Below are 11,970 nucleotides of genomic sequence, written 5' to 3'. Positions count from 1 at the left end.
GTTGGAGTCAACACTGATAGACATAATCTACTCCCCCCCCCCCAAACAAATGGGACACATATAGACAGAAGAGACCATTACCACTGAAATGATAGCACCAAGACCACCCCCAGCATGTAGATGTAGTGGCATAAATGGATTGGGACAAGAGAAGCTAAGTACTACCAGAGGCCCAATTAATAGGTGGGTTGGAGCATTTGATTTAAGCCAGACAATTGTTTTATTTTTAATTTTTCTTTTGGTCTTTTTCAACTTGCACATTCTTTATATCAAAGTCTTTATTGACGCACACAATTGAACAGTCTCGGACGACTTTCCCAACCTCGATTAGGCCTATAAATACAACCCAAGCTGTTGGTTCACCCTGTCACACCCCTACTAGGAGGAATGTTGCTCCAACTCTGAATCTTTGCTCGTGCTTGCACTCTTGATCATAAAATATTTCAACTAATTTTTATGAAGTTCTGAATTTCTTGCTTCCTAGTGCAGCTGATAACTAAGATCACACAGTAACTAGGCCCCACAATTTGATTGTCGTTTCATTAATTGTAGTTAGATGGAGATCAAACCATGATGCTACTTAAGTATTTGATTAGTAATGATTTTGTAATTTTGCATTAATAATAAAAAGCTTATTCTATCTTTGACTAGAGCAGTGAAAGAAAAAGAACTATGTAATAAGATCAACATCACTTTAATTATCATATTACAAGGAGCCACACATAATTTTGGAAATTAAAAATGTTTCCTATTCTTCTTGTAATAAAATTAACAACAGATTGCATTTAAGAACTTGCCTCAGGCCTGTCTTGGCTGGCTTAAACAGATAGAAAAGTAACTATCAATTATTTTCTCAAAAATACACATTTGCTTTGACCACCAAAGAAAATCCTAATTGGCTTAGAGTTTTAAATTATATATCTACATCTCTCTTTCTACTATTAGAATTAGAATAATTTAAGGTCCTTGTCTCCCAAAAGGTCCCTGTCCCTCAAAAAGGTGGCCAAGTTTAATTAACTAGTAAGAACATTTTGACCCATGGCAAGACCCTAATTAATAGTCCTTTGTCCTCAAGTGAAATGCCATGGTGTGGATCTGATGGTCCAAAAAAAAAATGTACTTATCATTGACAGGTTTCATCTAGAACCTTGCAAAGATGCCGACTAAATCCTCTTTTTTATTCTAACAACTGATATTATATTTGGATGTGGATTTATAAGTTGAAAGTAAATGTGAACACACTTAAACTAATAGAAGATATGGGTTTAAACATGATTTAGTGGAGGATTACGATTGGTTTAACTAAATTCAAAATTTTGGAGTATAACTTTGATGATCATGATGATGATGATCATATAGTTAAGATAATCCAATCCCACAATTTAAGAGATGATCTTTTCAGTAGGATCCATCAAATATTGTTTTCTATCTAATATGTGAGATCCCCACATGAAGATAAACAAGAACCCTAGTCCACATATGACATATGCAAGTACTAAATAATGTTCATAAATAAAATCAAAACAATATCCTTTTATACTCTTTTTTTCCTGCAAATTTCCAACAACCCTCCCAAGAAAACTGTAGCAAACACTATGTATTTTGTACAAATTTATGAATTTTAATTAATTAAAAAGTCAATTTCTGCTGCAAAATATAGCAGTGAAATGATTTACTTATGATCTTGATATTTGCAGTTATACGTAGAAATTGATCAAATAAGGACACTGTAAATTGATGGGTAGACAAGTTATTCGGGTTCTTGCATATTTAATCATTATGCAATTCTTCTTATCCTCATAAATTATTTTTCAAATTTTACTCTAATAAATTAATTCTACTCTTCTAACAAAATCATAACCCAATAAACAAGACAAATCGGGTAGTTCGATTGAGTCTATTTATAATTCTGACCCAATCCATGTGTACTACACTTGTGCTCTCTTACATAAAGAGAAAAATTTTCAAAAGAACAGCTAGAGACGAGTTACTCTTGAATATTAAGAAAGGAGGGATAAAGCTCATGAAATTAAACTAAGACTTGATGTTGTTAATCTTGACTCACCAGTCACCAAGGACTAACATTAACATTCTCACATGAACTCAAGAGTTCCTCCAAGTACTCTTCTCCTAAGACTTCCAATTCCACCACATTCTCCATCCTCACATCCCTCCTGTTTTTTTTATTCATTGACTTCCTCCTCATGGAGTGTCTCCTCTTCAAAGCCACCACTGGTGAACACCCATCTTCGTAATGGTACTCGACGCCTTGGAGTGACTTAATCACCTGTTCCACTGGAAAATTGAGCACTGTTGTCGACCCCCTCATCGAAAATGCGGCTTGATCGTATGCCAAAGCGGCTGCCTCCGCAGTATCGAACGTTCCAAGCCAGACCCGCATTCCATGCCTAGTAGAATCCCTTATCTCCGCCGCGAATTTCCCTGAAGGCCGCCTTCGGACCCCTATGTAGGACTTATCCGTCATTTTGGGCTGTTTTTGTTCCTTGGAGCAAACCATTTCATCCTTACTTTGATTAGAGAAAATGGTAGTTGATAATTCATTGGCAGCATTGGCAAGAACACCATAATAGAGGAGCATCTCTTCAGAGTCATTTTCGTCAAAGGGAAGATACTCTTCATTGAAAATAAACCCATCCCTGGAGAAGGATTCCGGGGATCCAGTCGAAGAATTTGATGAGAATTGGGAATGTGGGGAAGAATTCATGTTTGAATTGAGTATATGTGTTACTCTGAGTTTCCTCAGTTTTGCTCTTTAGCTTTGTTATTAGGAGTTGATGATGTATGCTTGAAATATTTGAAGCAAATTAAAGCTTTATATCACATGCAAAGGTGAAGAGAGAGGATTTAAAAATTTAGGAGAAAATAAAGGATTAGTGTGAAAGCATGAAATTAAAGGTTAGAGCACTGGCCAAGGAGGATGTTTTGGTATTTTTTTAATGAGGTCCTGTGGGATCCACTAAGGATCACACGTGGGTCAAACGACCATGGCGGCTACACTTCAACTGGCACTTTATGCTGACGTAATCATATGAGCTCATTAGGTCGACTCGGCTCTGTCCTGTGTGTGTGTGTGTGTTTTTTTTTTTATATGATCTTGTCCAAAGGGATTGGATGATTGCAACTCTCTAAAGTTGACATCCATGTCATGGGTGACATCCAAAAGAAAAATGGGCGCGTAACTCAAAAGTTTTTGCATGGCTTTCGACCTACTTCTTCTCTAATAGATTTAATGAAAAATATCAAATGCCCACGTATCGAAGACATTTATTCTAAGTCTTCAATATACTTTTAATAAGAAAATACATTATTTAACGAGAAAAAAAAAGAGTAAAACAGTACATTATTAATTAAATATATAACATGTGTTCACACATAATTATACATGTTATGATGTTAAAAAAATTTAATCACCATATCTTTTGTTTAAGATAACACACTATTGAAAAAATAAAAATCATAACAAGATATATTTTATTTTCATCAAGCCTCATATTTCTACATTAATGAATTATTGGATCCTATGTTATGCATCAAATCTTAAGTTAAACAAAATTCATGAATAAATAGTAAATAACTATAAGCCCACAAAAAAAAAATGTTCATCTTTTCATTTATAAAAACATGTAATTAAAACATAAAAAAACATGTTTAAAATGAAAAATAAAAAATAATAAAAAAAAAAATCTCTTTTTTAAAAAAAGCACAACTTTTTAGAAAAAATGCATTTTTTCTTATAAATATTTTTCATCGCTTGAGATATGAAACACCTTTTTTGTGTGTGTGCGTGTGTGTAACTAAAAAAAACCTCTCGATTTGTTCTTCTCAAGAACCACCATCTTCAACTTGCTCTTTTTTATTATACTCTTTATTTCATCTTCGACGAATTGTTCCTGTCTATCCCTACGAACCTTCTAGAATGGTGAACCATGAATCTAAATCTGAACCAAGTGAACTCTTGAATGAGGTGACATAGTGATAACTTACCATATTTCTAGCCTACAACGTTACAATTATCCGTAGGATAAGAATTCATGTTTTTAATTAACATAACTTTCCATTAGTAAGTTTGTTTGCAGTAAAAAATAGTATCCTTAAAAAGCTCTCATCACGATCTTTAATATGATACTGATATTGAAACTTTTTGTAATACCCTTTTAAACTTGACGTTTACTATAAAAATGATGTATATGAAAGTAATATAGCTTGTTTGATATTGTGCTATCAATTTTTTTTTTATATTATTTATTTGGTGCTAAATGAGCAAGATTTTATTAATAAAAAACAATGATACAGAAGGGTATACCACCCTTAGTTTACAAGGTGAATTTTTTTTTTTTTTTTTTTGAAAATTGGGAAAACTAAGGCTGTCCCCCATTAAACAACTTCTAGGAGTTAAGGGACAACTCGCAACACCATGAACAGAGGACGAGTGAGAAATCCCTACATTAGCCCGAGAGTCAGCAACAATGTTCCTTTCCCTCCAAACTTGAAACACTCTCCAAATTGGAGTAAAAATCATCACTTGAACTTCAGACCTTTTAGTTAAAATTCTGAAGTTACTTTCAAGAAAGTAATATATACCTACCTAGATATATGGTCATCTTGTGTTCATGAACATATTTTATGGTGATACAATTCACTCATCAAAGATAATCAACCAATGGTTTAGATCGAGATAGACCAATCCAAGTTTGATTCTATGCAAATCCTAAGCATAATTCTTTATGGTCATAGGTTGGCAACGAATTGACATGTATGCATAAATAAGTGAACTCCATAGTTTCTTTTAGACTTTAATAAATGTAGGATAGCAATATTATTGACTTTAAGTAAGGCCTAGGAAGAAAGTATTAAAAGTTGGTAACATCATCAAATGATACAAGTCGTGGATAAAAATCTACATTGCATGCACTATAATACCTTTATTGACAATCTTTTACTTTAACATCTTGGATTCATCGAATAATATGATATCTTACATGCACCGTAAATTCTTAACATTGTTGAGAAATTAAAAATAATGTCAGCACAACCAACTATCGTATAAATTCTTAGATGAATAATTGAAATATTGGACAAACTTATTTTTTTATTACTAACAGAATATTTCTTAATAATAATAGATTATTTTAGATAAAATAATATAATATTATTAGAGAGTTAAAAGGATAATTAAAATGGCTAAATTACTTTGAAATATGCCAACTCACATTTAGTTTAACACCTCACCCAAGTTGATATGGTCGGATACAAATAGAAGTTACGAATGGTAAAAGTTCAAATATAAATGTGTAAGGTTTAGCTTACAAATTGGAAAAAAAAAAAAAAAATTATTTGTAAATAAAATAAACTTATTGACATACGGCGGGACCCAATTGGTCAGTCAACAGAAAATTGAGTCCGGTCAAAAGCACCCTCCAACCGTGCGTTTTAGCCTTCTGGTCCAAAGTCACAATGCTTTTATAATAAAAAAAATAAAAAATAAAAAAATGATTTTGGAGTCTTCAAACATTCAATGATTAATTTAAGAATCGTTCCAGATTGACTACGTTGGACATCGCTGATGCGGTAGTGCACAGTGGAATCATAGATTTTTGTCCTCAAGTAACAAGGAGGAAATTCTACGGTTCTCTATACATTACCACGTCAGCACAGCACTGAGCACAACATGTCAAAAAAAAAAAAAAAAAAAAAGCCAGCTCAGCAATTTCTTTAATTTTATATAACACTTAGAGATGTTCATTCAATGAATTGATTGAATAAAATCTCCCACCATAATTTGTAGTCAACTCACGACCACAGCCCTTCAAATTGTTGAAGCTACTCTTTCTATCAAGTATCTTGGGTTGTCCCTCATCTCAACAAGACTCAAGGATCCTGATTACGAGCTTATTGTTACCAAGATAATTAGTAGGATCAAGTCTTAAAAGGCCAATGTTCTCTTTTTTGTAGGAAAAATAGAACTCATCAAATCAGTGATAAATAGTATGCAAATCTATTGGTCTAATGTGTTAATGCTCTCCAAGAAGTTGTTGAAAGAAATAAAAAGAATATATGCTAATTTCCTATGGGTGAGACCAAAAATGGGGAACAAGATGCATTGTGTGAGTTGAAAGAGAATGGTTAGGGAAAGAGAATAAGGTGGATTGGGATTTCATGACCTCAATCTTCAAAACAAAGCAGGTCTTACTAGACAAGTGTGGGATATTGCCTAAAACAGGAAAAGCATTTGGGTGGAATGGATCCAAATGAATCTGATCAATGGAGACCACTTCTGGACTATGAGCATCCCTGGTAACGTGTCTTGGATGTGGAGAGCTTTTGCAGATGAGAAGGGCCACCAAAGACATCATCACTCATAGAATTAGGCAGTAACACTTATATATGACATGACTCATGGACTGTCGAGGGAGTGTTGCAGCAAGGGAACTCCTATGACACTAGACTCCACGGTGAAGCCAAGATCAGCAATCTGGTTAGAGGATGCGAGTAGCACTTTCCTATCCACCTAGCTACCTTGTTAGGAGGGAAATAGGATCAGATCAAAGTCATAGAGCTTAACTGCTTAGAATTAGACAAAGTCATCTAGACAACTGATCTTAAAGGGACTTACTCCATGATATCTGCTATTAAAGCCTTTAAAGAGACCAACCCCTCAAGTTAGATAGCACAGCATGGTATGGTTTCCTAACAACATTAAACAGCATAGTACCACTGTATGATTTTGCCTTAACAAGGGACTGAAAACTCAAGACATGCTCAAGGCTAGAGGGGTCATTCAAAACTCATGTTGTTGGTTCTATAGGAATTATTCAGAATCACATGATCACTTAGTTTTGGGATGTAATTTCTCCCTCAACTTGTGGCAAAGAATTCTAAGAAGATCCAACATATCCCATTCAAATAGAAATTGGAGAGTAAAGGTCGAGTAGGCATGCATCAATTTCAAAGGAAAATCTCTAAAGGCGGTCACTAAAAAATTAGCATTCAATGCCTTCATTCTCCATGTATGGGTTGAGCGATCTAAGGGGTTCTTCCAAAATAACTACAACTCCTCTGAGCTTGTAGAAACTATGATAGTCAAAGATATTCAAATGAGACTTCAAAACGCCGAAGCTACTGTGGAAGACAACCCATCTTCTATAGGCTTTATGGACCAATGGAATCTGGCCCCTAAGTATATGGTTAAAGTGCTAGTGAAATGCAATTGAACCAAGCCTCTGGAGCATTGTTTTGTGCTTAATACTAATGGGTCTCTAAGACGTAACAGGAGAGGAAAAAAGGCTGTTATTAAAGATAGTGGTGGCAAAACGGTGAAAGCTCTAGAAAAGGAAAACCAAGGAGGGACGGTCTTATAATATGAGCTACAAGCAATGCTCAAGGGAATAATAATGGCGAAAGAGGAAAATATTCAAGTGCTAGAGGTTAGAGTTGACTCTAAAGTGGCAATCGAATGCATTAAAGGGGAGGGAATAGTCCCTTTGAGAAAGAAAAGGCTGGTTAAAGCCATTAAGACGAAAACGAGATACTTCCGAAGAATTAAGTTCACCTTCTACTATAGAGAATGCAACAAAGATGTCGACTTTCTTGCTTCATTCCTCACCTCTTTAGGCAGAGTTATTTTTGAGCATAAAGACCTCCCTCAGTATCTGGTAGACATTATATGTAAAGATTCTTCTAGGCATGCCTATGATAGGTTGTAATCCTAGTTCTTTTGGTTGGGGGTCTGCCTAACCCCCCTTTAATCTACAAAAATAAAAAATAAAAAATCCCATGAGTCATAAGGGTGTCAATGGGTCGGTTCCGATTCGGTTCCTTGGGAACTTAGAGCCAAAACCATTATATTTAATTCGGTTCCAATTATTGTCGGTTCTGAGTCCGGTTCCAAAATAAATGGAACATAAACCGCTAAAAATCACGGATACCCATCAATTCCGATTCTCAATATAAAAATGAGAAAAAAAAGTATTTCAAACTATTATAATTTTTTTTACCTTTAAATAATTAACATATTAGCAACAAAATTATTAACTTACTTATAATTTGTTATATTAAAGATAAAAATTAATGATTTTTTTCAAAAATAAAATTTTTATCTTTGTTAAAAGTATTAAACTTTTAGAAGAGTAACTCATTTTAAGCTTCAATCCGTGATTTATAAGAATTTTATATAACATGCATTTATTTTGAATATAAAAAATACCTTATGTCATATACTGTATGGAAAGAAATGACAAAATAAATCGGTTCCAGGTACCTGTTGCATAGAACCTAATTGTTCCAATTCGTATCGATTCAATTCCATTTTAGACTCAGCTTTAATCAGTTCCAATAAAAAGGGATCCGAAACCAAGGTTTTCGATTTCGATTTTTGATTAAATGGGTACCCATTGACACTCCTAACATGTTATGTATAAATAATATGGAAATCCCAGAGTGACTTACTACAAGAATACTTTGGATGTTGACCTGAAATGGAGGTGTGCTCAAAACCATAGATGCTTTTCCTCGAGATTCTAGGACAAGCATCTATGGTTCTAAGCACACTTTCGTGTTATCTTAGTGTCCAGCACAATGACCTACAAATTTTGAAAATAACCTTAATAATAATTGCATTAAATTTTAATATGGTAAAAATTTTGATCTTCCACATTTTGGTGTCAACAAACACCTATTATAATAAAGATTTTTTTTTTCTTTTTAAAATAAAATTTTGATTTTATATACTGCAAAATCTTTTTTTAGACATTTTCATTACTAACTTAATAAAGATTTTAATCCTCTTTAAGGGTCTTTTTGCTCAAATGGATTACAATATAAGCAATTTAATACAAAAGCCCTCTAAATTTCATCTAAAACTCAAATAAAAAAATAATAATTCAAAGAAATTTTTATTTGAACTTGATCCAAGGTTTTAAAAATGGATGTCTATCAAACTTCCACCTAATTCCAAAATTTAAAATTAAAATTTAATGGTGAAAAATAACTTTTTTTTTAAAAAAAATTTTCTTTTTCAAAGTTCATTAGATTTTGTCCTCTACAACCTCGAAGCATCGGAACAATGTTTTTTGATGTCCCAAGGTGAGCCCAAGGACCCTTAGTAAGGCTAGTTGAACTCTTGAGAATATCAATGTAAAGAAAATAACTAAGTGTTAAAAGGATATGTGATTGTCATTTAAAATTTAAAATTTGAGATTTTAGAGATAATATAATAAAAGGTTATTTTTATAATTTTGGAAAACTAACTGAGGTAGTCATACGTTGGTGAGATTGAGGTGGTTACAAGATTAACTTAGGTAAAACCCAAGACTAATTTGGGCCTAGCCAAATCGTGAAAATAAGCCCCATAGAAGCTTAGGGTCTGTTCTTTACAGAAGCCAGCTTCAGAAGTTGGCTTCTGAAAGAAGCAGAAGCCTAGAGCCTAAAAAGCCACATTCAACAGAAGTTTTTTTGTTACAGAAGCCAGAAAAGCATGTTTTTTGACAACTTTTTATTACTGGATTCTGGTAAAATAACCAGAATACCCTTAATGTTGATAATGCACCTAGAATGCATAAAAAATGATCAGAATACCTTAATCTCTAAATCACTATGCACGTCTCTAATTCATCATTCACATAATAAAAAATAATAAACTTGCTATTGACAACCCAACTTTACTTATTGCAACACAAGTTAAATATATAAAATTTGTTATTGGCAACCCAACTTTACTTATGACACCCCAAGTTAAATATTAAAAAAATGCTATTGGCAACCCAACTTTACTTATTACACCCCAATTTGAATAAAAATAAAAAATAAAAATCCACCAATTGTAGGAGAAATCAAATTTGGTTTGATCATCTTATGTTTAGTAGAAAAATATAAATATATACATTTAAATTAATTTCATTTATTTAAAAAAAATTACAAAAAAATGAATATTCTTGATCAAACTTATTTTTTATTACAATTTTTTGTCAAATTTGATCGAACAATTGATTAAATCTGAGTTTAAAATATTTTTATAAGTATTTAATAAAAAATTAAAAATATTGAATAATAATAATTGAAAATATATAAGAGACAAAAATTATATTTAAAACACATTTTTATGGAAAAAAGAAATTAAGAATGGCATTTATGTAAAATTATGGGGACACAATTGGTATTTGTATAAGATGAATAGTGAAATAGAGACCATCTCTATTTTTTTAAGCTTTGAGACATGAATAGTGATTTAGAGGGTGTGTCAGAAATTAAGAGACAGGTTGGAGCTTGGTTCGGAGGTTGGTCTTAGCCAAACAACAACACAACCCCCTAGATTTCGTGGTGTAGCTGGATCAAATTGAAAAATAAAGTTCATTTAAATGACAACCAAAAATATTATTCCACTAAGCTAATTTTTCAAGGCCAAGATAGGTTATATCAGAATTAATGAAAAATTAATTAACTCCACAAAATATCAAAATCTAATTAGGTTGAACATTTGGATTATTTCTGTTATAATATTAAAGATGTGATAAAAATGACATTTTAGTCATTTCAACTAATTAATTTGTTGTATTATTCGCATTTTTTTAAAGACTAATAACTATAAAGTTTAAATGTATTGTGGGAGCATAGTTTAGAAGAAAAAAAATTGTATAAACAATCACCAGATCTGATGATAATAGAAAGAAGTAATCAAGTTTGAACAATTCTCCCAATGAGTGTACAACATGCGACATTATCGATTAATCTAATGATGGTATCAAAAGTATACCCTTACTGTCAACTAATCGAATGAGTAATTACCTTTTTCAATTTATATAAAAAATGATACTTTCCCTTATATTGGAAATAATTGGGAATAAACTCACTTAAAATGCCTTGTATCCCATAGGCAACATGTGGTTTCTCAGGTTTCTAAAAGAAAAATATAAAAGATATGGTAGCAAAAAAATAAAAGAAAAATGATTTTTTTCCCTAACAACCATTGTGTTTCAAATCTATTTGAACAATTTAAAATAATGTAGAACTGATGCATGGCTCAACCTATTGAATCATTTATTTTTTGTTTTACTCTTAAGAGCATCAAGTTTGATGCTATGAATTATAACAAAAAAAAATTCTTTCATTTTCACTGGATGGAGATGACATAATGAATCTTTAATAAGTAAATGAATCAATAATTGATGTATGGCTCAACATTTTATTGAAATAAATTTTTCATTCTAAATTTAAATTAGTGGTGCATCAAGACTTGATGCAGCAAATAATAATATAAAATATCTACCACCATCTTTTTCTTGAGACTTATTAAAAAAATCGACTACACACCACCACGTGGACGAGTCGTTTTTTTCGTCACTGAGACTCCTCAGTGCTTACCACGTCAAGCATACCAAGGTTGTTTTAGTAAAGTTACTTTTGTAAATTAGGAATGCCCTTTAATACACGTGGGTACATGTGATTTTGGTGGATCCCAGATTTTTGTGAGCCAAAAACAAAAATTTCTCAGGTGGACCACCAAAGCACCTACACCATGAAGCACAGGAAAATCACCACAAATAAATAGGAAATAAAATTTCTTCCTTGGAAAAAAAAAATCATTGGGTTGGTATCCTTTTGCTAATGGATGTATTTAAGTTACTATGCATCAAATCCAAGAACTAAACAATCACCTGCAAATTATTTTACGAGAAAGGTTAATACACTATGTGAAAAAAGCCAATATTTGACGGTCTTAGCCCGTCAAATTTTGAGAAATTTGACGGACCCTCCCATCAAATATGCCCGTCAAATATTCTCTTGTAGAATTTTTTTTTTGACGGCCCTAGACTATCAAATTATTGGAGAATGGGTTTAAAAAAAACAAAAAAACAAAAAAGTTCATAGAGTATGACCGTCGAATTTGGAGGTTTAACAAACAATAGCATGGTCCTCTAATTCACCAATCACGAAATAATAATAAAAAAAATCAGA

The 11,970-nt window shown here is 32.4% G+C and overlaps 1 pseudogene; it reads right to left on the bottom strand.

Moving 5' to 3' along the window:
- Positions 1-2,068: 2,068 nt before the first annotated feature.
- Positions 2,069-2,725, bottom strand: LOC147391315 (ethylene-responsive transcription factor 1B pseudogene; annotated as a pseudogene).
- Positions 2,726-11,970: the final 9,245 nt, after the last annotated feature.

The sequence above is a fragment of the Akebia trifoliata genome, chromosome 11 (genome assembly GCF_017979445.1).
Source record: "Akebia trifoliata isolate Shusen 1 chromosome 11, ASM1797944v1, whole genome shotgun sequence".
Lineage (NCBI taxonomy): Eukaryota > Viridiplantae > Streptophyta > Magnoliopsida > Ranunculales > Lardizabalaceae > Akebia > Akebia trifoliata.
Note: the sequence above shows the minus strand (reverse complement) of the source record. Positions and strands in the feature narration are given on the sequence as shown.